This window comes from Eriocheir sinensis, chromosome 18, assembly GCF_024679095.1.
Source record: "Eriocheir sinensis breed Jianghai 21 chromosome 18, ASM2467909v1, whole genome shotgun sequence".
NCBI lineage: Eukaryota > Metazoa > Arthropoda > Malacostraca > Decapoda > Varunidae > Eriocheir > Eriocheir sinensis.
The window spans coordinates 7,356,263-7,377,821 of NC_066526.1; the positions used below are offsets into that span (position 1 = coordinate 7,356,263).

The window sequence follows — 21,559 nt, forward strand, 5'->3', positions numbered from 1 at the left end:
CGCCCTTTAGTCTCAACTATTCACAACAGTTATCTTTTTTGAGCGTTTGTAGGGCGGGCACTTCGAACCATAAGCATGCATTAAGATTGCTGGGATGAATTTTAAAGTGACGGACTAACAGGCTTTCTCCGGGCGCTTGTTTCACAAGTCTGTATGAATATGTGGTGGTATTTGGTACTCCGTGCTGGGCTTAACACAGCCAATCTCCAAACTCGTGACGTCACCTGTGGGTGGAGCTTAGCAAAGCTCAGCAATATAGATGCTACCATTTTCCACCCACTGATAGGAGCTCTAAAGCTAGTTAAAATATATTTACAAGTGAGAAATAACGAAGGGAAAAAGAGATGTCTCATGGAACAGGAGGAAAATAAAGAAAATAAAAGCAGTTTATTCTAACGAGGTCTCCTAAGCTCCGCCCACAGGTAACGGGATGATATGAAAGTGAAGCAAACATAGCCACAGGTACCAACCAATTAAATGCATCAATGTAAAATTTCTGCTATATATAATGTATGTCACTGTATCAAGCACTGTTTACATAAATATTAGTCACACTATATAATCCATTATATAAATGTACCTAAATTGCATTAAGGTTTCGGTTTTCAACGTTTGTTTGATTTGCAGTAGTACCAACACTACACGGAAAGATTGTTTCGAAGGTTAGGAACTGGGCATACCCTTCAACGGAAACACACTCTCTAAGAGGCAGCTTGACGAAGAGGAAGAGCTTCACTGAGAATATGGCGTTAACCCCTTCACTACAGCCGAGCAAACGGCGCCCGCCCGTATCCGGGCTGGCCTTGTATCAAATTTCAAACGTCGCTTCAGATTATAACAAGTTTTCAGCCATAATCTCAACATAATCATCATCTATTATATATATAAAAACATGAAAAATTAAATGGTGCACATAGAGAAACAAATTATTTAATAATTTTGAGATGTAAACAAATTATTTGATAATTTTGAGATGTAAGCATAAATATACAAAGTAATTTGCAAGAGATTAGCATCTCTCTCTGTCTCTCTCTCTCTCTCTCTCTCTCTCTCTCTCTCTCTCTCTCTCTCTCTCTCTCTCTCTCTCTCTCTCTCTCTCTCTCTCTCTCTCTCTCTCACACACACCCACACACACACACACACATAGATTAGATGGTTAGAAAGGAAGGGAAGGGTCGAGGAACAGCAAGTTGAAACTTGATGAGGTGCCTCCCCCCCCCATCTCTCTCTCTCTCTCTCTCTCTCTCTCTCTCTCTCTCTCTCTCTCTCTCTCTCTCTCTCTCTCTCTCTCTCTCTCTCTCTCTCACACACACACACACACACACACACACACACACACAGAGAGAGAGAGAGAGAGAGAGAGAGAGAGAAAGAGAAAGCACGCATCTCTCTCTCTCTCTCTCTCTCTCTCTCTCTCTCTCTCTCTCTCTCTCACACACACACACACACACACACACACACACACACACTGGAGGAAGGAGATATAAGGAAAGAAGGAAGGAAGGAAGGAAGAATGAAAGAGAACAGAGACAGAGAGGGGAGAGGCAGGGAGGGGAGGCTGCGTCCTTGAGCCGAGGGGGTGGTGAGATAAGCACTCACTACCCAGCCACTTGACAACTCAAAGGCTCAAAGGAAGAGGAACTCAACAACTCCACACATCCCAAATGAACACCACTGAGTGCCAGGATTCGAACCTGGGCCTTCTGACTAGAAGTCCAGGCAGCATACTGACCAGACCACCGATGGGCTAAAAGGTTACCGCGCCAGAGGCCACTTCTGTGGCCATTAACTGACGCCCCAGCCTCGCACTGTGGACATGAAGGTGAAGGTAACCCTGCCCACACCCGTGACCTTCACCTTCACCTGTGTTAATACAGTTTCTCTAACTCCACACATACACATATATCAATTCTTTCTCATTATTTTTGTTATTTTCTGTTAGAATTGATTGTTACTGTCAAGTACAAATGCATGTAAGACACACTTATGTCATTACACTATAATAACATTGAAAGTCAAATAAGACACCGTACAGGCAACTCTCAATTTACGCGAGTTTGCTTTACGCGTTTTTGAAATAACGCGGGGTCCAAAATCCAAATAAATGTTTCATTTACACGTTTTTTCACTTATATGCGACATTTTATGGAGTGGCCACCATATGTCTCACGCAACTGAACTCACACAGCGCCGCGGCCACACAGCTGAGCTCAGTTCTTCCCGCGCGCCACTTGAACAACAATACAGAACCCACGCTGCCACGCTACTCAACAATAGGGGTGGGCAGGTACCGGTACTAACGGTACCAGACTGCTCAGTACTGGTACCAATACTAGCCAGTCACTCATGGTGTCCCTCATTTCTTCCTCACACGAGTGAGGCTGAGACTGAGTGCCTGAGTGGATATCTTGGTGACATGGATACTCTCTCTCTCTCTCTCTCTCTCTCTCTCTCTCTCTCTCTCTCTCTCTCTCTCTCTCTCTCTCTCTCTCTCCACTGAATGAAGTGAATATTTATTTTTTGATAGATACCTTCCTCTTGTTTGATTTTCAATGTTTTTGATTTACGTGACCTTCCAGGACACAATACTCGCGTAAATCGAGAGTTACCTGTATCATATACAGAGTCTCTAGGTAGAGTCAGAACAGAATACGGGATCACTCAGCACCAACTAAAACTAAATGTAATAAAGACGCGGCGCCAACATAGGTGTCACTGTTAGGACGCCGATGTCGCCGTCGCCGTATATTGCACTGGGCGCTTCAGGACGCCGCCGTCGCCGTCGCCGTATATTGCACTGGGCACTTCAGGACGCCGACATCGGCGTCGCTGTTTAGAAAGGGTTAAAAGGAAATGGAAAAGGATTAAGAGGAATTTAGAGGAGGGTTGAGAGGTTTAGAAGAGGATTAATCCTCTTCCATTTCCTCTTGACCCTTTCCATACTGTGACGCCGACGTCTGCGTCATGGATGGAAAGGGTTAACATAGATTAGTCTCCACTGTTTTAGTGACACGGTGCTGCTATTTCACCATGACATGTGGCACGCACACTTTGCTGCCAGTAGCAGCAAATTTAAAAGTTAATGAAACAGAAATAAACTATTACAAAGGCAAACCTTTTTATCTGTCAGCATTATCATGTATGGGGCATAATGTGCTCCCACAAAGCTGGCTTAAATATTTATTTATGATGCCTTTTGTCACCCCACTTGAAACACATCAACATTTCAAGCTTTTGCCTTGAAGGTTATTGGCTTACCCTTACTGAGTTCACTCTCCTTTGCTAAATATTAACTTTCCATGGTGCATGCACTGTTTACTTTAAGAATAGTAGAATAACAAGCATGATTTAACCCCTTTGTTGCCGGATCTGAAATGTTGTACTTGCATACAACATGACAATGTCTGCTGTGGAACCGATATTGTAAATGCGTACATGATTATAATAGGGTGTATGGAGCCTTTCTGAAAGTTGGTTCAGTATGTATTGGTGAGCACTCATATTGTAGCTTATGTTATCCGTGCAGTGGCGTCGTGCCACCCTTAATTCACTGTACGAAGGCATGAATATATTCTAAATACTTATATTCGTTTCATATGGCTATTATAACTCGTATATTATTTTTCTATATACATGCTTTCATCTATATCATATAAAATATAATTTGTAGAAAATTATTGCTGCTGGCACTTTAGCCATGTGTCCTTGAATGTCAGTGCTGCCACCCAGGAAGACAGCAAGTATAGAGGTATGCAGGAAGAAAGCTTGGCAGGATGATGTGCACAGACTGGTATCAGTACTTGCTACTGAGACCAGGAAGAGACTGCAAAAACGGTGCAGTAAGTCACAGCGAGGGCAAAGTGAAGTGGTCGAGGAAATATTTACCCTCATGCCCTGGTGCACCTGGTTTGTGTTTTGAGGAACACTTCCAGGCCTAGCACACCCAGTAGTACCCTAGTGTGCACTGGTGCACCTGCCTCAGAATGTACCTCCCATGGATTTACACCGCACAAATAAATAAAACTTTTTTTTTATTGTAAAATGTTTAGGTTTCTTTTCTTACTATTACCTTTACACGTATAATGAACATTAAATAAAGTATTTGATTATGTAAACAAAATGGCTTCAAATGTTGTTATTTCATATCAGTCTCATCTTCTGGCCAATATGCATTTTGTGAAATACAAAACCGTAATATATACCGAAAAGTAATGATGTAATCATGAATTATAAACCCCCTTATTTTCAAATGGGGCGGGTAGTGAAAGTCGGTTCGGCGGGAAGGGGTTAGTGCAGTGATGAGGGGGAGTGTTGGTAATGAAGGGGTTAAGGGGTTACCTCTGCAAAATTGGAGGTAAACCATTAATATGCATTGTAGCCAAGTGATTTTACTTTATTGAAAGATTGCAAGTATGTACTGTTAAAAGAGGTCATTCTGAAGATTTACTGCCAGTTATCTGAAAAAAAAAAAAAAAAAATTGATTAAAACCTATAAAATAAATGGTCTTACTAATAACATAACTCATTAACAATTCAACTTAGAAAACTTTTCTTTAGGTTTCTATGTAAAAGTTGAGTTGTTCTAACTCTGTGACAGTCTACTTTTGAAGGAATCTTCTTTAAACAGGTTAGTATTATGCTAATAAAAACACTAACTTTTTTTGGTAACAAAACAATTTTTATTAAATTGTCGTGTTAATTTTTCAAAAAAGTGCTCACTCACAGTTGTAGACAATTTATCTAGGAACAGAATGCAAAAAAGAGTATGAAAATCCATCAATAAATAAAAAAGATATGTGAGCTAGAACGTACATACCTGTGTTTTGAGAAAACGGTGTCTGAAGTTTGACGACATTCAGCGGCGCGCACTCAGTGACGTTTGTTGCGAATCTTCCTTTTGATTGGTTTCTTCATTTGGTTATCAGCTCTTTGCAGGTACTTCATAGTCCCTTCTGTTAGAGGTATCCCAAGGTCTCTGTGTATACATTGCTTTCCACATACCCGGCATTGTAATTTGATACTGCCTGTGCCACAGCAAAGTCCACCATAGGTTTGGTTGCACGTTTACTCTTTGGGCACAGCATCCAAATTCTCTGATGAAGGGATTCGTTGGGATTTTGGGTTTTGCCTCTGATGCATCTCATCATCATTTCATTGGTTGTGAGCCTGTCATACACTCCCTTCATTAGCTCAAACAGATGAGGTTCAAGCGTGAAATGAATTTTCATGGTTGAGTGACTTGGTGGTGACTGTCCTTTTGCCTTTGCCTTTTGATAGAAGCACCATGAGTCTTCTGATTTTGGGCAGAGATGATGTTTTGGCTCTTCTTCTGTAGATGTGCAATGATATAGAGAAGACAATATATCATCACGCATCTGTGCAGGATTGGTATTCGCCTGACATCTCACATTGATGCCAAAATAATACGATAGTCTGGTGATGATAGTGTTGGTGAGCTTTGATCGTCCTCCCAAACTCAGTTTCCTTCTCTTCTTTCCCTCCTCTTGCACAACAGTAGTTTCCTTCAGTTTTCTTAGAGAAGTGCCAAGTCTCTTAGCAACGTGGTTCACGCATTCCTCTTTCTTTACTTGATGCTTCTCACTGTAAGGACCTGCCCCCTCATTTAGGTCAGTGATGGCTTTGTAAGTGGCACTGTCACCATCAGATGCAAGACTCATGTATCTCATATTGTAAGATAGTGATCTCTCAAAAAGACGAGTTGCAGCCACAACCTCCATCAAACCTGAAGACCCTTCGTGGTTGATGTGGCAGTCAGGTGAATGTTTCTTCTTCCATGCATCATGTTCTTGACTTGAGATAGCTTCTTCTTGTTATTCTGGATTGCACACTTGCTGCAATACTTGCTCATCACTTCAAAGTCAACAATCAATCCAGTTTCCAATTCAATCACCGCTCCAACACCAAACTGCGACATAAACCCTCTTTTATGCCATGTGCCATCGTACGAGACAGAAACGTCCAGAATTCCATTATCGTCAGGTGTTTTCATTAGCACATCCTTGTAGTGGGTAAAAACTGCTTTTCTACTTTGTTTTAGGAGTTTAGAAACATTGTGGCATGCCTGGGAACACAGAAGTTGTGTGTATCCAAAGTATACAGTTTGCGTTATGTGGCGGAGACTCAACATGCCACATAATTTCTCAAAACCACTAGGAGAAAGCTGAAAGTAAATGTTAACAAAAGTAAAGTGATGGTTTGTGAGCGATGTAGAAGTGAGGTTGTAGATTTTGTATGCCCATATAGAGTGGGAATTGAATGTGAAAAAGAATGCAAAATAATTTTGAATGGTGAAGAAATGGAGGAGGTCAATGAGTTTAAGTACCTTGGATCAGTTATGTGTAAGCATGGTGGTATGGAGGGAGAGACAAGAGAAAGGGCATTGCAAGGAAGGAGGGTGGTAGGGTCTTTGGGACGAATCATGAATGACAGAAGTGTGAGCATGGAAGTAAAGAGGGATTTGAGAAATACAATAATAGTACCAACCCTCACATATGCAAGTGAAACGTGGGCCTGGAATGAAAGTCAGAGGTCTAGAGTGCAGGCAGTGGAAATGAGTTATTTGAGGAGTGCTTGTGGTGTGAGTAGAATGGATGGAATGAGTAATGAAAGTGTGTATGAGCATTTTGGAATGTGTCACAGGGGTGAAGGGAAGAAGTGTGGAGTGGTGGAAGAAGTGAAGCGACAGACCTTAAAGTGGTTTGGCCACATTGAGCGAATGGAGGAGAGTGAGATAGAGGGAGGGAATGCTAGAGGACGACCTCCAGTGAAATGGAGGGATAGGGCGCAAAAGTACGTTAAGGAGAGGGGGGGGAAAGATCTTTGAGAAACTTTGAGCAGGCAAGGAGGGAGTGTCTGGATAGAGAAAGTTGGAAGCTCTTCTGCCGTGGCCATCCCCTGGTGGGAGCTCCTAGGAGCAGGCGTCAATGAAATGATGATGATGATGACCACTATATCTCCATCCAAGCAGCATCACTGCATACACAATCATTGATGTCACAACGAAAATACCTTTCTTTGCACTTTTACTCTCCTTACTTGTATTCAAAGCCACATAACTACACTTCTTACACTGCACCACTACACCGTCATCGACTTGATGCGTTGTAAATTTGCATGTCAAGCACTTGTAACACTGAGGACAGCTGACATTCCTTGCAAGTTCTGTCCACCAGCTCTTCTTTGCTAACATATATTCTTCATCACATGCTTCTTACTCTGCACCCAAGGCCATTATCTTCTGTCTCTTCTGTGCGCTTGAAGACTTGACAGGTGATCTGGTGCGCTCCTGCGTGGGTGGTGTAGAACTTGTCGCTGGGCCAGCAGCTGAGGTGGCCGTTTCTTCCTCTGTTTGATGGGATGCCATGCTTCTCTTTTCTTGTAAGACTTTTCTTGCCTTTTCAAGGTATTTCTTCTTCATCAAAACCTTCTTCTTTACTCCACCCATCTTGTAAATGTAGAAGTTGTGGAGGAAATGATGGCAACACTGGTAACTTGAGATGTCAAAGTCAGCTGACCACGCGCCACCACCTCCCCTCGGGACAGAAGGCGGGACGCCACTGACTCACACACTCGCCTCATCCCAACATGCTTCTACCTCTCCCCAAGGGTTGCCAGATATAGAATGTTGATTTACATGAAAAAATAAATGAAAACATATGGAAACTTTGAATGTTATACATCCATGGGTGAGTTTTTTTAGTGCTTTAGACATAGGTATACATAAAAAGCAAAAAAGTGAACTTAAAGTAGACATAGAGCCATGAAACTTACACACAGTGTTGCCGAATGATGGGTGATCATTTTCCAGTAATAATCTCAACTTGCAAAAAATCATCAATTTTCGCGATTTTTGGGTGTGTTACTAGCAGCCTGTTATTTTAGTGTCTCATTCAGTGAGACGTGCAACTTTCTGCTTTTCCTGTTTCATTTAAGGTAGTCTTAAGTGTTTCAGTTTCTTTGATAATATTCAATACACATTAGTGTAAGTTATCAGTTAACTGTTGATTTATTCCTGATGTTCTCCTGAGATCAGTTTGTCATGTTGACGTTGGTGCATAGGCCTCAAGTATTCTAAATTTGTCAGTAGTTCAACCTGATGATGATTATTGTTATTATTTCATTGATGCTGAAGAATTCTAAGTTTCCAACTAGATTCTTGTTAATTTGATAGATTTGATGTGATTTATTGCCCTCAGTATAATACAGAATTTGTTACAATATAATTTTATTTACATTTATCACAATGGCTTAGTCTGCAGAGCTATAATTGCTCATTAACCCTTGGGCTTCGGCAATGGGAAAGCCGAGAAGTGGCCGAGAAACGACAAAATTACACTGCATTTTGAGACAAAGAGCATGAAACATACATCAGAGTACTCCTCTCATAACCATAAAGCCGTTAAAAATATTTACTTTTACTGAAACTCCATACTTTTTGGGTGGTGTTTGCCACAAAATAAACAGTCTTATGACGCGTGGCATCTAGCCAAGTCGCTTGTTGTCTACTATAGAGAATTTGACAAGTGAGTACTGTATGGATAGCTAATTGAGTATGCCATGACCTTACAGCACCATCTATGACAAAAAAAGCCCACCTCAAGATCACTCACCCACCACAATGACCTTGGGCATTCATGGTGGGTTGCACTATGCCACCACTGCCTACAATTAGCTCAAATTAGGTGTTTTATGGCGAGCCCTTTTTAGGGTTCACTGTACCACAGCCAGAACTCATGAAAGCCCTAAAAAGGGTCTGTTGACATTCTCGGGTTAACAGACATCAGTGGAATCTTGGTTCACAAACGCCTCTCATCACGAACAAATCAGTTTACGAACTAATTTTTCCGAACAAAAAACGTCTCGGATGACGAACGGTGTCTCGAGCTATGAACACACAAGCTGGCAACATTGTGGGGCGATAAGCCGGGAGTATTGGCATGATGCGGGAGCAGTGTTACCAGATTAACTATGTACCGGCTAGATTTTAGACGAATTTAGTTGAATCTAGCCAGAAAATATTGCTTTTTAGCCTATAGCTGGAAAAGGCAGCTGGAAGCCCACAATATTTAGCCAATTTGTAGCTGATTGGCAATAAAACATGGGGAGGAGGTGGCTGAGTGGTTAGTGTGCCAGTGTGGTATCGAGTCTCGTCCCCTTGATTTAGTCCGTCCGCTTTGTTTACATACACACAGGGTTGGATGAACTTCGGCACAGTACCATGTCTATTGTCGATTGCTTGTCATACAAGGGGTGTAGGTTGTCTCATTTATCACATTTACCAACATACAAAGGGTGTAGGCACAGAGTTATATACCTAGAGCGCGCGCTCCCGTGTTGTGGGGTTGGTGGCGGGTGAGGCAAGCTACCCAGGCGCGGCAGCCATCTTGGGGAGCCCACGTTCCCTCACTCGGTGGTGGTGGTGATGGTGGTGGTGGTGGTGATAATGGTGGTGGTGATGGTGGTGGTGGTGATGGTGATGATGATGATGGTGGTGGTGGTGATAGTGGTGGTGATGGTGGTGGGGTTGGTGGTGATGATGGTGGTGATGGTGGTGGTGGTGGTGGTGGTGGTGATGATGGTGGTGGGGTTGGTGGTGATGATGGTGGTGATGGTGGTGGTGGTGGTGGTGGTGGTGATGATGGTGGTGGGGTTGGTGGTGGTGGTGATGATGGTGGTGATGGTGGTGGTGGTGATGGTGGTGGTGATGGAGGAGGTGGTGATGATCGATGATGATGTAGGTGGTACGTGATAGTGGTGGTGGTGGTGGTGGTACGTGATAGTGGTGGTGGTAGTGGTGGTACGTGATAGTGGTGGTGGTGGTGGTGGTACGTGATAGTGGTGGTGGTGGTGGTGGTACGTGATAGTGGTGGTGGTGGTGGTATGTGATAGTGGTGGTGGTGGTGGTTGTTCTTGGTGGTGGTGGTGGTGGTGGTACGTGATAGTGGTGGTGGTGGTGGTGGTACGTGATAGTGGTGGTGGTGGTGGTGGTGGTACGTGATAGTGGTGGCGGTGGTGGTGGTACGTGATAGTGGTGGTGGTGATGATCGATGATGATGGCGGTGATACGTGATAGTGGTGGTGGTGGTGGTGCTGGTGGTACGTGATAGTGGTGGTGGTGGTGGTGGTGGTCGGTGATCGTGGTCGTGGTGGTGGTGGGTGTTCGTGATGGTGGTGGTGGTGGTGATAGTGGTGGTGGTGGTGGTGGTGGTGGTACGTGATAGTGGTGGTGGTGGTGGTGGTGGTACGTGATAGTGGTGGTGGTGGTGGTGGTACGTGATAGTGGTGGTGGTGGTGGTGGTGGTACGTGATAGTGGTGGTGGTGGTGGTGGTGGTTGATTGTGGTGGTGGTGGTAGTTGTTAGTGGTGGTGGTGGTGTTGGTGGTCCGTGTTCGTGGTGGTGGTGGTGGTGGTGGTGCGTGATGGTGGTGGTGGTGGTGGTGGTGCGTGATAGTGGTGGTTGTGGTGGTGGTGCTGGTGGTACGTGATGGTGGTGGTGGTGCTGGTGGTGCGTGATAGTGGTGATGGTGGTGGTGGTGGTGGTGCGTGATAGTGGTGGTGATGGTGGTGGTGCTGGTGGTGCGTGATGGTGGTGGTGGTGGTGGTGGTACGTGATATTGGTGTTGGTGGTGGTGGTGGTGGTTCGTGATAGTGGTGTTGGTGGTGGTGGTGGTTGTAGTTGATGGTGGTGGTGTGGGTGGTGATGGAGGTGGTGATGATCGATGATGATGGCGGTGATACGTGATAGTGGTGGTGGTGGTGCTGGTGGTACGTGATAGTGGTGGTGGTGGTGGTGGTACGTGATAGTGGTGGTTGTGGTGGTGGTGCTGGTGGTACGTGATGGTGGTGGTGGTGCTGGTGGTACGTGATAGTGGTGATGGTGGTGGTGGTGGTGGTACGTGATAGTGGTGGTGATGGTGGTGATAGAGGTGGTGGTGATGATCGATGATGATGGTGGTGGTGGTGCTGGTGGTACGTGATAGTGGTGGTGATGGTGGTGATGGAGGTGGTGGTGATGATCGATGATGATGGTGGTGATACGTGATAGTGGTGGTGGTGGTGCTGGTGGTACGTGATAGTGGTGGTGGTGGTGGTGGTGGTCTTGGTGATCATGGTTTTCATAAACAGAGAGAGAGAGAGAGAGAGAGAGAGTATAAAACCTGAGTTATGTCATATGTCACGTCAGTCTCTCTCTCTCTCTCTCTCTCCGAAACATTTATCGACACCACAAATATTGATTTAAGTTCCGAATACAACATAGATGGCTACAGACTCTTCAACAAAGATCGTGTAAACCGTAGAGGCGGTGGCGTCGCCCTTTATGTCAAAAGCTATTTGCAACCCACTGACAAAACACCGGGAAACAGTAACGTTGAACATTTGTGCGTGCGAGTAAACATTGCAAAAGTCAACTTAAATATATCTGTCACCTACAGACCTCCCGGGCAATCACTCGATTACGACCTTGAAATGTACAGCGTCTTAAGGCAGTCACTTAATAACAGCGACTCACTGATATTAGGAGACTTTAACCTCCCCCATATCGACTGGGCGACACTGTCAGGTACAGAAGGCGAGTCACATAGAATGATCGAATTTCTAGAAGAAAATTATCTAAGCCAAATGGTTTCTGAGCCAACTCGACAAAATAATATACTCGACCTTGTTATAACGACCCAAGATAACCTAATCAGTAGTGTCACGGTAGGAGAACACCTCGGTTCTTGTGATCATAAATTAGTGCGCGTCGACATTAAAGCTCAATCATCAGTGACTGAAAATAAAGTAAAGGTGCCCAATTTCAAAAGAGCTAACTTCGTAGAAATCCGACAAAAACTAACAGAAATACAACTATCAGATGACGGCAACGTAGAGGAAGCCTGGCTAAGCCTTAAAAATCACTTACTCACTCAGCAGAACACATTCGTCCCCTTGTGCGAGAAGCGAATTAACACTAATAAAAGCCCACCGTGGTTTAATAACGAAATTAAACAATCAGTCAATGAGAGAAAATTGTTTTACAGGTTAAAGAAAGAACAAAGCACGCCCGAAAACATTAGACTTTATAATGATGCCAGGCGAGTAAAAAGACTAGTAGGTCAGGCAAAGCGTAGATATGAAGAAAATATTGCAGCCAACTGTAAAAATAATCCGAAATCTTTCTTCAGTTACATAAACAACAGAAAGGCGATCAAAAGTGGTATTGGACCTTTAACAAACAGCGACGGTGCACTAGTGACTGACAGCCAACACATTGCAAACCTCTTAAACAATTACTTTTCCTCGGTGTTTAATACTTACAGTCTTCCTCTCGCTACCACCAACACCAGTACTATTGTAAATCTCGAGCATGCATTGCCTAATTTTGAAATAACAACCGATGAAGTCCTTAAAGCTCTCCATTCACTTAAAACAAATAAAAGTCCTGGACCTGACAAAGTATATCCAACTCTGCTGAAAGAAACAAAAAGCGAAATACTCCTCCCCTCACAACCGTATTCAATATGTCCTTGCGACAAGGCATCGTCCCTTCAGATTGGAAAAAGGCTAACGTGACACCGATTTTCAAGAAAGGAGACAAAAAGTACCAGTTAATTACAGGCCCATTAGTCTAACTTCTGTTGTAGGTAAGCTACTTGAGGGCATAATTAGAGACAAAATTGTGAATTACCTTGAAAGCCACTCATTGATTGGGGACTCACAACATGGCTTCCAAAACAAAAGATCCTGCCTATCAAACCTATTAACCTTTTATAACGACCTCTTCACTGTTTATGACGTAACCAAATCACTGGACGTAGTCTATCTTGATTTCCAGAAAGCGTTTGATAAAGTCCCGCATCATAAATTACTTTACAAATTAAAGCAAATAGGTATTGACGGTCAAGTAAACCAATGGATCGCGAATTGGTTGAGCAACAGACAACAAAGAGTAGTGATTGACGGATTTAACTCAGAGTGGGCGCCTGTCACTAGTGGCGTCCCTCCGGGCTCGGTCCTTGGCCCAGTGCTCTTCATTATTTACATCAACGACGTGGATGTTGGACTCAATAACCGCAATAGTAAATTTGCAGACGACACAAAGATTGGCAACTCGGTTCTCACTGACGAAGACAGGCAAAGCCTCCAAGAGGATTTGCACAAAATTTCAGCTTGGTCGGATAGATGGGAGATGCCCTTTAACGTAGACAAGTGCCAGGTCCTTCAAGTTGGAACGAGGAATAAGAAGTTCAATACGAAATGCGGCGTTAAACTCAAAAGCGTTCAATGCGTCAAAGACTTGGGGGTCAAAATCGCGTCAAACCTCAAATTCTCACAGCAATGCATCGATGCAGCAAATAAAGCGAACAGAATGTTGGGCTTCATTAAAAGAAACTTTGTATTCAAGAATAAAGATGTAATACTCCGCTCTACAACAGTTTAGTCAGACCCCACTTGGAATATGCGGTACAGTTTGGTCTCCCCACCATGCAAAGGATGTTGCTAAATTAGAAGGTGTTCAGCGTCAGCAACGAAAATGATCCCTTCCTTGCGCAACAAATCCTACGAAGAAAGGCTTTCTACCCTTAACATGTTCTCTCTTGAGAAACGTCGCCTCCGAGGAAAACTGATCGAATGTTTTAAAATACTTAATGGTTTCACGAATGTAGACAGATCAACATTGTTTATGATCGATGACACTTTGCGCACGAGGAACAATGGCGTAAAACTCAGATGTAGACAAGTAAATTCAGACTGCACCAAATTTTTCTTCACCAACGTTGTAGTGCGAGAATGGAATAAGCTTCCACCGTCAGTGGTCCAGTGTAACACGATTGACTCCTTCAAAAATAAGCTCGACCGTCACTTCCTTCAACTTAATATCAACTAGAGTAGAAATGCAACGTTTTGGAGTCTTCTGATTAATGTAAAATCACTTAGGTTTAAGGACAGACCACCAAGTCTCGACCATGGGGTCTGTGTGGTCTGATTTTCTATGTAAATCTATGTAAATCTCTCTCTCTCTCTCTCTCTCTCTCTCTCTCTCTCTCTCTCTCTCTCTCTCTCTCTCTCTCTCTCTCTCTCTCTCTCTCTCTCTCTCTCTCTCTCTCTCTCTCTCTCTCTCTCTCTCTCTCTCTCTCTCTCTATAGCACCACCACCACCACCATCATCACCACCACCACCAACAACAACAACATCACCACCACCACCATCACCACCTACCACTTACCTCCACTTTGAAGTTGCCGGCTGAAGCACAGAGTTGGCTGGACTGGGCTCCCAAAGATGGCGGCCGAGGTACTTCCGGTTGCCGCACCTGAGTGTCTGGCTCGCGCGCTCTAGGTATATAACTCTGTGGGTGTAGGTTATCTCATTTATCACATTTACCTGCATACAAGAGGTGCAGGAACAAACTTTCATATTTCAAGCATTTTTCAAATTCAAAACATGCCATAATTTATTTTTATATAAGAAAAAAGGTCTTGGGTGGGACAATGTAGGTAACTGTGATAAGTAAAACTGCACCCCTTGTATGTTAGTAAATGTGATAGATGAGATGACCTGCACCTCTTGTATGACAAGCAGTCGACAATAGACATGGTGCTGTGCCGAAATTCATTCACCCCTGCGTGTATTTAAACAATATATATATATATATATATATATATATATATATATATATATATATATATATATATATATATATATATATATATGTATATGTATATATATATACACAGTGCTGAAAAAAATGTTACATTTTGAGCAAAAAAAATGTTACACGAATCAACGTAACATTTTTACTCACGTTCCGCCATAAGAGAAGTGGGCGGAGCTTGTGCTGGCGTAGTGCTTGGTACCCCTTACTCCTTCCCACCCCACGCCTCGCTCCTCAGTGAGCTCCTGAGCTCGACGAAAGAGGGGCAATGTGTGCCGCTCGGCGCACCATTTTCTACCGACCCCACCTTTCCCGCCCTGTATCTCCACTTCTACCAGTCACAATGGCAAAAAGTCACCTGTCTTTGGTGCAGAAGAGTCGGGCCCTGACTCTATTAGAACAAGGAATGTGTGTGATACGCGTGGCGGCTGAGCTGCAGGTCGCAAGAATGACGATTTACCGCCTCAAGAGAGCAAGTAGCGCACTGCCCCTGGGTACCACTCCACGACGGAAGAAGGGCTCTGGCCGGCCAAGGAAGACTTCGCCACGCACAGACCAACTTCTGAAGAGAGAAGTGATGTCAAACCCTAGTATAACGGCGTTAGAACTAAAAGAAAACCATTCAGAGCTGCTCAAGAAGGTCACAGTCAGAACGATACAGCATCGACTTCAGAAAGACTTGAAATTGCCAACACGTCGAGCCGCCAAGAAACCTCTTCTGACTGAGAACATGAAAAAGAAAAGGCTGCAGTTTTGCAAGAAATATCAACACTGGACATCAGAGGAGTGGAAGAAGGTCATGTTCAGTGATGAGAGTGCGTTCCGGCTCATCAGGGTACTTCAAGATCGTCAGACGCCCGAGAGATGCCTCCGCCACGACCCGAAGTACACAGTCAAAACCGTGAAACATCCCGACAGCGTGATGGTGTGGGGTGCCTTCAGCGGGAATAAGGGCAGAGGTGGCTTATTCTTCCTACCCAAGAACGTCACTATGAAGTCAGACAACTACATCGATGTTCTGCGTGACCACATGGTGAAGTTCTGGGAGATACACGACTGCAACTTTTTTATGCACGACGGCGCACCAGCACACAGATCAAAAGCGGTGAAGAAATTCCTCGAGGACAACCATATTAACGTTCTGGAGTGGCCTGGTAACTCCCCTGATCTCAATCCAATCGAAAATGCATGGAACAAAGTGAAGAACACCCTGCAGAAGGAACGACCCAGCAGCATACCAGACCTGAAGGAGGCCCTGAAGAAGCAGTGGATTTCGATGGACTTGGAGTATTTCGCCACTCTCGCCACTTCCATGCCCAGGAGGATCGAGAGGGTCATCAAGATGAAAGGAAATATGACAAAATACTAAAATGTAAACAATTTTGTATAAATATTGTAATCATGCAAAGGTGAATAAAACCCATTTAGCTTGTATTTTTGTGTTTACGTAACCAAAAAATCATGATGTAACATTTTTTTTTGCGGCGACTGTATATATATATATATATGAGGGCAACTACCAACTTAGCAGGTGAACGACCGGGGCACTCCTGCCGCCCGCCTACATCTTGCCATTCGAAGCTGTTCAACTACCGAGGCGCAGCGAACCAGCAAACGCGCAAAGGCGACTTAACAAGCCAACCCTTCCGATTAGCAGTTGACCCAATCCTGGCGAGGTTGCCACATGTCAAGGTTCCTGTTTTGGGGTTTTCTACTTTATTGAAAGTAAACTGGTGTCTAACCATTTATCTTGTTGTTTGTTATCCCTTCCGATTACAGCACCCAATACTGGAACCTTGACATGTGGCGACCTCGCCAGGATTGGGTCAACTGCTAATCGGAAGGGTTGGCTTGTTAAGTCGCCTTGCGCGCCACTTGCTGTCTGCGGCCCAGAAGTGAGTGTTTAATCCTTCACTGTTCTTTTGGGCTGTTGTATGCCCACGGTGGGAATTGCTGGTGCTGCCATAGCACTTTTTCAGCCCTTGTGCTGCCCCTAACATCCAATCACTCGTTTGAGTATTGGGTGGGCTTCTACGCCCCTTAGTACCCTTTTTGCAGGTTTTTTTGCTAATTTTTCTTCCTTGTTTCCTTTCATCACGTTCATCACGTTTGTTTTGGTTTCTTGTTGCATTTATTGTTTTTCTTTATTGGGTTGTTTACTTGTGTCATTGTCTGTTGGGTTTATACTTTTTTCTGTGTTGTCCATATTAAGCATGTCCTGTTTCGAGGTGTTTAAGGCTCAGGCTGTAGCCTTGGGGCTGGAGGGTGAGGATCTCGGCCACTACGTTTTCCAGCAGCAAGCCATCGAGAGGGACGAGCGAGCTGCTGAGAGAGAAGCAAAGCGCCTCCTGGCTGAGAGGGAGAAAGAAGAGCGGGCTGCAGAGAGAGAAGAAAAGCATCTCCTTGCCGAGAGAGAGTTCTAACTGGCAAAGATGCAAGTGGAAAAAGAAATAGAACTCGTCCGTGTCGTTGCCCAGGGGAAAACGGCTTCTCCTTCCTGCGAGAACGTGAGAGGACCAAAATTACCCACCTACCAAGAGGGAGAGGACATAAACAACTACCTCGTCTGCTTTGAAAGGGTGGCTGAACTTCTGCGGATTGACAAGGAAAGCTACGCTGCGAGGTTGGGTTGTCTCCTCACGGGTAAGGCCACTGAATTGTATACTTCATTGTCAGCTGAAATAACTGAAGATTACGCTCTTTTGAAGAAAACTCTCCTCACGGGGTTTAGTAAAACGGCGGACAATTACTGTCAAGACTTCCGTCACGCAAGGATAAGAGTTGGGGAAAACTACCAGCAGTTCTCCATCCACTTGACTCGGTTGTTCTAGGCATGGTTGGAAGCCTCCGACGTCCCCTGCACTTATGAAGAGCTCCGGGAGTTTATGCTCCTGGATCAGTTTCTCACTAATCTTACCCCATATTTGAGGATCTTCATCAAGGAGCGCCGGCCGAAACATCTTCCCAACGAAGTGAGACTTGCCAACGACTGGTCGTCTGCCCGCAACGCCTACCCGAAAGCTTCCTCTCCTAGTTCCCGAGACTCTTCTAAGGCTGGTTCGGCCACAAAATCTTCAGAGTCCTCTCCGGGAGCCTCTGCCAAGACCTTTGCCAAGCCCAGTACAGCAACCCTGAGGTGTCACCAATGTGGGGAGGAAGGCCATCTACGTCCGCGCTGCCCGAAGAATCCCCGCGCCTTCAAAGATGTCGAACCTGCTAAACCATCATATCAGGTAGGCTTTTGCCATAGTGACAAAAGTGTCCCGAAGTTTTCTGTTTCGGGCACTATCAACGGGTCTTGGAGCTCGAACATCATCAGGGATACTGGCTGTTCCTGTGTGATCGTCTCTGAAGACTTACTACCTGATATAGATGTTGAGAGTTGTCCAAAGGTCTCCCTTGCTGACTACCTAGGACGAGTGGACAAATTTCCCGTGGTGAGGTGCCACTTAAGCTGTCCCTACTTCACCGGTTGGACTGAGGTGGTACGAGCTCCTATTAAGTTTGTTGGGGCCCTCATCGGAAACGTCCCTTGGGTAAGGGATCCCCATGACCCTGACTCTTCTCAATCTCCATCTGATTCTTCCAGAACATCCTCATCTTCAAAGTTGCCGCGAGGGACTTCTACTCCTCTTGTTCCGTCGTCCCCTGCAGCCATCCAGGTACACACCATTACCACTCGTGCTGGTAGGTTGAAGAGGCTTCATCCGCTCGTCCTGCCGGAACTTCAACCTCTCTCAGTTACCCCTCAGGGGTTCGCGCAGCTTCAAGCCTCCTGTGCCTCCTTAGCAGCGATACGGCAGAAAGCCTCATCTGGACACGTCGACAAAGCAAGGAACGGATCCTCCTTCCAGTACCTGTATTGCAACGGACTTCTCTACAGGAAGTGCCTCACTTCCCCGCTTTCCAATAAAGTAGGCCAACACTGTCTAGTTGTGCCATGGGTTTCCCGTCAAATCATCCTCTCCACAGCCCATGAGAGTCCCTTGGGCGGACATTTCTCTCGTCATTAGATGGAGATAAAGATCTTTCAACATTTCTTCTGGCCAGGTATAGGAACCGACATCCGTGCTTACTGTCGTTCCTGTGATAAGTGCCAACGGATGTCGGGGAGAGGTCGTGTACGTCCTGTCTCCCTCCAACCCTTACCTGTCGTTACAGAACTACTTCCCCAAGTTGCCATCGACCTCGTTGGACCCTTGTCTCCACCAGCTATGGAAGGACCTCTTATCAGCCCCGTTCCCATAGTGGAGGAGCCATCACCTGACGCCAGCTCCACAGAACTTCCCATCGATGAACCACTTATGGACGACCGGGATGTATTCTCCACCCCGCCTGGCTGTACTTCAACGATTCAGCAGGACATTGTCCGGGTGTTGAGATGGGCCTTGGGTCTACCAGCCTACAGGTACCGTGTCGTCCATATGGCCGGGAAGGATAATGTGGGGGCCGATTTATTCAGTAGACTTCCTGCATAAGTCACTCCTCCTGTTTCCTCGTCAGTCTCCTCCCTGTTTTAGTTTATTGGCTTATGTTCTTTTTTCTTTCCACTTGGTAGTTGTTTGTGGAATCTACCTGGATTAGATTCTTGTATGGAGGCCTGTGTGAGGGCAACTACCAACTTAGCAGGCGAATGACTGCGGCACTCCTGCCGCCTGCCCGCATCTTGCCGTTCGAAGCTGTTCAACTACCGAGGCACAGCGAACCACCTGCTTCACTCCCGCTGCTCGTTCGCCTGACGCTGTTCGACGCCTCGGTCGACTGAACCACCAAGGCTTCTCAACCCACTAGGGAAGCGACTTGGTGACCGTCAGCGCCATCCTCGTCAGACAGCAGCTGAGCCTCGCTCTGAACACTTGATTCGGCTCCAGCCAGCTCTGCTCTCATTCGGATTTACTCAGAACCGTGGGCTTGTTCTGGGTGCCTTACCTCTCCCCTCTCCACGCCCTGGACTCCCGTTACTGGTGTGAACCTAACGCCCCTTCACCTCCTTTGCCTCCCTCGTCCATCACGTCTACACCACTTCAAGGACGAAGCTGTGCTGCCTCGTCATTGCCACATAAAGGACAAGACACCCCGAAGAGGAAGAAGCCATGCAACGGGTCGTTGCTGAGTCCGGCGTGCTGAAGCCTTCGTGTTGGAGACTTCAGATTGTGAGCCTGTTTTAGGGGTATTCTACTTTATTTAAAGTAAACTGGTGTTTAACCATTTATCCTGTTGTTTTTTATCCCTTCCGATTACAGCACCCAACACTGGAACCTTGACAATATACAGTAAAACCCCGATTATCCAAAATGGAAGTGGGGAAGCCTCTTTCGGATCAGCCGATTTTTCGGATAATCCGGATTTATGGCCGCCATTTTGATTTTTGAAAGAAGTGAGGTCGAAGCACAGGTAGAACGCGATGCGACTGCCCAGTGTGAAGTGTGTGACGCGACTGCCGCCGACTGACGATGTAAACAATGAAACCAAACAAACACACGCTACGCTAAACAAAGTAGTACACTTAAAACATGTGATGTAAATGTTTTATTGTATGTTTGTCTGTGTGTCTCCTTGTCTGGACCAGTGTATGTTGATACTTGTGAGCGTTGCAGATCTGAATTGTGAATGTTGCAGAGTGCGATTGTGAATGGTTGTGCAAGCTTGCAAGTGTGACCTTGATGCATCGTGCAGGTGGAGACACAGTATGATGACTCATATTATCGCGCAACTCGTATGTTGGAAGGGGAATGTGGCATGGAGTGGAGAGGGGAGTCGTGTTTGTGTCGTTGTCTTGAGAGTACGGTGTGAGAGTAGTCGTGAAGTATTGTGTTAGGTCGGGGCACCTACGTCCTTGCTGGGGCGAAGGTGCGGACGTGGTGTCCAGATCAATTTTGGATAATCCGGTTTTTCGGATAATCCGCTTTCGGATAATCGGGGTTTTACTGTATATATATATATATATATATATATATATATATATATATATATATATATATATATATATATATATATATATATATATATATCTATATATATATATATATATATATATATATATATATATATATATATATATATATATATATATATAAATTAAAGCCCCATTTAGCACGAGAATTAGGTGGATGAACGTGCGCATCATGGCGGCTTGTGTCGCGCATCATGGCGGCTTGTGTCGCGCATCATGGCGGCTTGTGTCGCGCATCATGGCGGCTTGTGCCGCGCATCATGGTGGCTTGGCGCAATTTTCAAAATTCAGTCGTGGTGGCTGCTCGCGCTAACTGAGACTTTCGCGCTAATTAATTTTTTTCTTGGTAGATGGCTCGCGCTAATTGCGGTTCGTGCTAATTGATCTCGCGCTAAGTGGGGCTCTACTGTGTGTATATATATATATATATATATATATATATATATATATATATATATATATATATATATATATATATATATATACATACATACATACATACAGTCATCCCCCGCTGTCAAGGTATTTCGTTCGGACTTGCGCGATCTGCGCGAAACCGCGAACGGCGGGACTATAACCCTATGGGAAAATATGCATTTGGGGAAGTCACCTCTGATACGTCATATAAAACATGTTTTTTTCGTTCTTTTTAATGACTGAAATGAGACAAGACCTTGTTAGACAACAATATGTAATCAACACTCACCCTGGGGTCGGACCTGCTGGACTTAGGTGGCTGGGTGGTGACAACACAGTATGGCACTGTGCTGTCAACAAGACAGTGGGTCGACATCCTCCTCCTCCTCCTCCTCGATCACAAGGGGCTCTGCACGAGGCTCAGCGATGACAGACACAGAAGCAGACTTAGGCCGAAAGAATGTGGTGATTGTGGACTGCTTGGCAGTAACCTGTAGGTGACGATATGCCTCCCTGTATGGCAGAAGGAGTGC

General features: G+C 45.0%; 1 protein-coding gene and 1 long non-coding RNA gene across 5 annotated transcripts in view; one reads left to right on the forward strand and one right to left on the reverse strand.

Moving 5' to 3' along the window:
• The window catches only part of LOC127000268 (kelch domain-containing protein 2-like), a 57,134-nt gene that overhangs the window by 24,666 nt on the left and 10,909 nt on the right, over positions 1-21,559 (forward strand). The gene's annotated exons all lie outside the window — the stretch shown is intronic.
• Positions 2,433-9,433, reverse strand: LOC127000269 (uncharacterized). The gene is made up of 2 exons (XR_007753855.1): positions 4,817-9,433; positions 2,433-4,457 (listed from the first exon to the last, which is right to left on the reverse strand). It is a non-coding gene; the product is annotated as an uncharacterized LOC127000269 (long non-coding RNA).